The 5,717-nt window shown below is 38.3% G+C and overlaps 1 pseudogene; it reads right to left on the minus strand.

The window, feature by feature from the left end:
* Nucleotides 1–3,369: 3,369 nt before the first annotated feature.
* Nucleotides 3,370–5,478, minus strand: LOC149580220 (methyltransferase FGSG_00040-like; annotated as a pseudogene).
* Nucleotides 5,479–5,717: the final 239 nt, after the last annotated feature.

Raw genomic sequence — 5,717 nt, forward strand, 5'->3', positions numbered from 1 at the left:
TATCTATACATAAACTTGCAGTGGTCCTAAACATGATCACAATGACTTCTTATCCACTACTTTGTTCCTCGCTTCATTGTAATTTTGTACAACCAAACAAATATATTCTCAAAGAAATTCTAGGTGAACCAAATGAGACGGGAATACATATTTTCCATTCCCTTCCCCATTCCTATACCCATTCTCATTTTCAATTATAATACTCAATTCCCATGTCTTCAACCAAATCGGCCCTCACTTCTTGAACATCTTCAAGGCATGCACCTTTTGATAGATCTCTTTCAATATTCTTCTAGCAAGATATTCCATCAACAAGAAAATGATTATCACCTTGATCATCTTGTTCAAATTTTTATAAATTTTTAAGAAGTGAAGGGTGTAGTTTAGTAGGATCAAGTCTTTAATTACTATAGAAGGTTTTCAAAAACTAAACTTGTTCGAGATCACTAGGAGTATGATTCTATTAAGAAATTGATGCATATTTTGAACTAATTTCTTGATCACCATTGTCCAAATTTGATTCACATGAATCATACTTTTGAACATAGTCTTCTTTATGCTTACATGTAGAACTTCTTGGTCACAATGATCTTGGTTTTTGAGTGAAAATTTGATTATCTTTATTATTTTCTTCATCTACCTTTTGTAGATTTCAAAGAAAAGATGGATAAATCTTTTTTGGATCAAGCCATAAGCCACCATAAAAGCTCTTCAAGAAATCAACTTGCATGGGTTCATTAGAAGCTTGCTTCTTTTGATATACACAATATTCATTATCACTGTTGCTATCACTATCACTTTCAATTTTTCCTTTATACCAAACTAGGATTTTGAGTTCACACTTTCAAATAGAGTCACCAATATTAAATCTTTAAAACAAAGTCACCAACCTTCATTCAAAGGAAGGTATAGGTTTTATCAGCCAACTTCATGATGACCAATAGGAGCTCTTTGCAAGATTTTCTTGAACTCGTCTTGTTCTTCTAGAACTTGATGCACAAGATGATATTGTTGAGGGCTTTATCTACACATCTAGGCTAAAGTGTTAAAGTTAAAACTTGAAATAATATCTTCTTATGTATCTTGTAAACCAAGATTCGACAAGAGAATTGGAAGCACATTCTCATGTAGAAATACCATCTTGCTTCATCATAGGTGACTAATTAATATTTCATTTTTGTTTCCTCGGAAAAGTCAGCAAAAATATATTGGCAAACAGATTTGTCACTTGAAAAAACATGATTTGGCCCAATAGAATGTGTGGAAAATAAATTTCTCCAATAGTTCGATAGGCCCTTAATATGCCACCTTCTTCTGTGATTAGAGGGGCATCTCCCTCGTAAGATATGAGTTTTTATTTTTTAATTTTTTTAGAGTAAAGTACACTGCTATAAAAAACAATCAAGAATGACACTTGAAGATGATCATTAGCATAATGTTGATTCAAGATTCATGAATACTTGCACAATAATATGAAAAGATTAATTGCAAATAGAATCAACCCTTTCACACTTCAGAAAAAGAGCTAGGACACAGTTTCCCTTATTTTCTTACACCAAGAACATAAGTGGAACATTTTATTCCAAAGGCAAAATTTGTACACACTTTCCAAAAAACTTCTTATCATGAAAATTCTAGCATAAGTGTTACTCAATTCTAAAGTAAAAAAAAACCCCATTTTACATGCATTGTTCATGAATTTATAAGCTATTATGGGATAACAGAGCAGCTCAGTTCACAACTACCTCAAAAGTTAGAGTTTAGATATTTGAAATGTATATTACAACCAACTCTAACTTTTTACAAACCCAAGGATAAAATTTTAACTTATGATTCAAAACAAGTGACATGTCCAGAAAATAAAATATGCAATTTTATAGATAATCATGTGATTGGCTTTGTTGAGGTATCCTTGTATCTTCACATCCTTCAATCATCCCACCATCAACTATCCATCTATACCAAAAAGTATGACCATATATCAAAACATTCATGCTGTCAAAACCAATGCATTTATAAGCTCTTCTCACCAATTTTCTCATCACTACCAATTTTCTCATCACTAAAATATTATATCCAACAACTTGCCTCAATATTTCCGTCAATGTGTCCTTTGAAATAGTCTTTCCAGTTTCATAATTGTTAGTCACACTTTGGAATTGGGCAATTAGTAGCTTTCTAGAGCCTTTTGAAACAAGCCAACTTTGTATGTACCTAAAATATCTCATTGTATGAATTAGTTTTGTGCACTATTTTGTAAAATAGTTCATGCTCATTGTCTTAGCTCACACATTGCACATACATGTCTTTCCACCATGAAATGCTATGAGACTACATTACTTTGAGAAATTCTATTAACATTTTTCCTATTTTGATTTCTCACTTCAAGAAAAAATTAAGTTTCTACCCATACCACAATTAATATACACTAATGTGAAATTTATACTTCTATTATTTTACTATAGTTGAAAAAAAAATAGTTTTATATTTAGTTTATAAAGTTGTTTGTAGATAGATAATTCTTTGTTAAGATTGTGAAAAGAGATTTTTCAAATTTGAATATAATGGAAAGTTAAAATATTTTAATTTTAAAACTACATTTGTATAATAATCATTTAGTTAAATATCAAAGTCATTTATTTCAAACTTTCCTAAAAGAAAAATGAAGTAGTTTTTTATTTATTCATTAAAAATGATAGGACAACATATTCCTCTTTTTATGAATCCAAAGCATATAATAAAAAATAATACAAGTTGTACTAATTTTAAATCTAATATAGAACCAAAAAAAATTACATTTTGTACTAATTTTAATTGTCATTGTTATGTACGTACTAAATAATAGAATTTAAAAAAATATACATATATTCTATTATTTAAGAATAGATAGAAAATTTTAAAAAATCATATCTTTCCAAAATACAAATAATAAAAAGTATATACACGGAACACAATTCTACATTACTTAAAGTTCAAATAGATTAAAAACAGGAGGAATATATAATTATATTAAAAAGTGAACTAAAAGAAAAAACGATTTAAAAAAGTCAACAACGATTGTAAAAAAATAAGATCTCCAAAACCAATTCTGCTATTTAAAAGAGGAAAAGAAAAGTAATTTTGACTGTCCCCGGCAACCCAAAGTTATACGAAGCTTGAAGAATGTCAGCCTTTATACTGAGAAAAGCTTGAACGATGTTAGCTTTTATCCTGAAAAGTTATCGTAGCCATGAAAGGCCTGCAAGTATAAACTCACACTAACACAGGAGGACTGATTGATTTTGCCAATACCCAATTTCAAAATGATCTCCGAATAACAGATGAAAGGACTATACCTAGTATTCCCAAAAATGTAGCATCTAGCCCACCTCAAAATGTTGCAGTCTTTGCATGGCGTTGTATGAGTGCTTGAATAACATCTTCACTGTGTTTGCCGAAAACTCGCACGCATGCATTTGTAGCTTCTGTTGTAGAAAGCTCTACGGCCCAGCCTCTATTACCAACCCAATGTTTCAAACCTTCCAGCTCGCGAGCAGCCATGGCAAGGGTTCGCAAGTCGCCCGACACAGTGTTTACAACGACATGCAGAATTTCATGACCAGAAGGAATGGGGTCCTCCAGAGTCTTGTCAAAGAACTCATTCGACTGCGTTCGAGCCCAATAAGCAATCACATAAGAAGCCTGAATCCACTGTTTTTCCTTCTCTTTCATTGTACGGTACGTCAAGAGCTTTTTCTCCATTGACTCGTAAATCTCAACAAATTTTCCAGACATGGGGAGATCCGTCGAAAACTCTAGTCCTGACGACCTTGCGTCGTTGGTTTCTTGCAGAGCCTTGTCGTGCAACTCTACGAACTGTTCATTCAAGCTCTTAAAGCTACCTCTGAGAGGCTTCTCCGGCCGCTCACAACGCTTGCAGTTGCACTTGAAACCCCAAGCTTCACACATGGCTTCTCGCTGCGGGAGTGGAGCCAGGGCATCGAAGTACGAAATAGTGATTTCTTCTCCCTTGTCGATTGGCTTTGCCGCATCCAAGAACATCGCTTTACCCACATTAAGTCTGGCTGAATTTGGAATACACGAGTGATTAATGAAAGATGGCAGCAGCCACAACCCAGTAAATCCCTCATTCGAGCCCAACATTTCTGCCTTTCCGGCAAAGGAGTTTCGGGAAACAATTTTTCGGATACGCTGTTTGTCAATCTGTAGCAGCGGCATTTCTGTTGTTTCCTGCCTGTTTGCATCGAATAAATGGGTCGCCGGAGTGGAACCGCAGACTTGTTCGGAACCATCGTCTAGGGCATATAGCTGTTGTAACAATTTCTGAGATTCTTCGGCAGCGCAGACTACAGCGTCTACGAGTGTCTTCTGCTCAGAGGAACCCTCCATTGTGGGCGTGAGATAAAATTTGAAAGGCCTGAACCCTTGGCCGTCGATGGCAACGGCATTGCTTACTAAGAGGAGCTCGCCGGTGCTAATTTTCTTGGTAGCATAGAGCCCGCAGCCACGACGGTCCTTCGTCATCTTGATCTCCATATCGCCAATGAAGTCCACAACCTCCCGAGGCGATTCCGTTTCGAGCAAGAAGCCCGAAATGTCGTACTCCCCCTGGCGGCTCCGAGCACAAGAAGCCCTCGACTGGCGCAAAGCAGCATCAATATCTGCTTGGCCGGGGCTAGCCTGGAGCGTTGCTTGAAGAACCTGGCACGCCTGGGCGTAGTGTTTGAGGCCGTCCAGAGCTCGGCCTTTTCGGAACATAGTTTTCAGATGACCAGGTTCAATCTGAAGGCCCTGGTTAGAGTCCTCCAAAGCCCGTTCATACTCGCCCATCTGCAGGTACGTCTCCGCCCGGTTGGAGTAAGCCAACAATCCCGTCTGTTTTGCCGCTTCGCTATCATTTAATGCGCGAATGCAGTAGGTTTAATGGGTCACTGCGCTGCGCCAGTGTTGCCTCCAGAAGCACTCGTTGCCCTTGCCGCGTTCCTCCTCCAAATCCAACTCGCCCATATTAACGGCTGATGTTTCTTCCGTCAGCGTCACTAGATTTGCAGGGTTGTTCACTCTGATAGCGAGGCCGTCGTCCACTTTGGCTACATTGGGGTATTTTGCTCGGAGTGCCGCAGGGGTGGACTCGGAGGCGGGCACATTGTAGATGCCGACTCTAACGGCAAGGCCTTGGTCGTCCTCGAGCACGGTCATGGAGCCAGCAATTTTGAAGAGGTCGACGCAGAGGGTGCCAAAAAGGACCCTGCCGTTGTGTGTCTGATTGACATTGAGGTCCGTGAGTCGGATGCGTCGGAGGCCTTGCAGGGACGCAGAGGGCTCTGCGGCGATGCGATCTCGCAAGGACATGATGCCAGTAGAGAGATTGCCTGATGTCAGATAAGCATGGCTTCGAGCAGTACATTCATGCTGTCGGACCAGAGTTTTCTTGTCAAATAACTCCCCAGCGTCTTGCGCGGTTCGGAGCTGAGACATGGCTTCTGCTATGTTCTGCATAGTTTCCATGGTTACCGATTGAAGCGAGGCAGGGCTTTAATAGAACCCACAGGGAACGAGCTGTACAATCACCGAGGCGATTCGTTATTCCCTATCAACGCATTCTTTGGAGAATGTAACGGGCGCGAACTAAATGCCCGTGGCTAAATAGGAGAAAGAATGTGTGACGTTTTTTTAAATTTATTAATTAATTTAAAAGTAACAAAACAGTGGTTCTA

This window comes from Cupressus sempervirens, chromosome 1 (assembly GCF_028749045.1).
Source record: "Cupressus sempervirens isolate cs-2001-9-10 chromosome 1, ASM2874904v1, whole genome shotgun sequence".
In the NCBI taxonomy this organism is placed as follows: domain Eukaryota; kingdom Viridiplantae; phylum Streptophyta; class Pinopsida; order Cupressales; family Cupressaceae; genus Cupressus; species Cupressus sempervirens.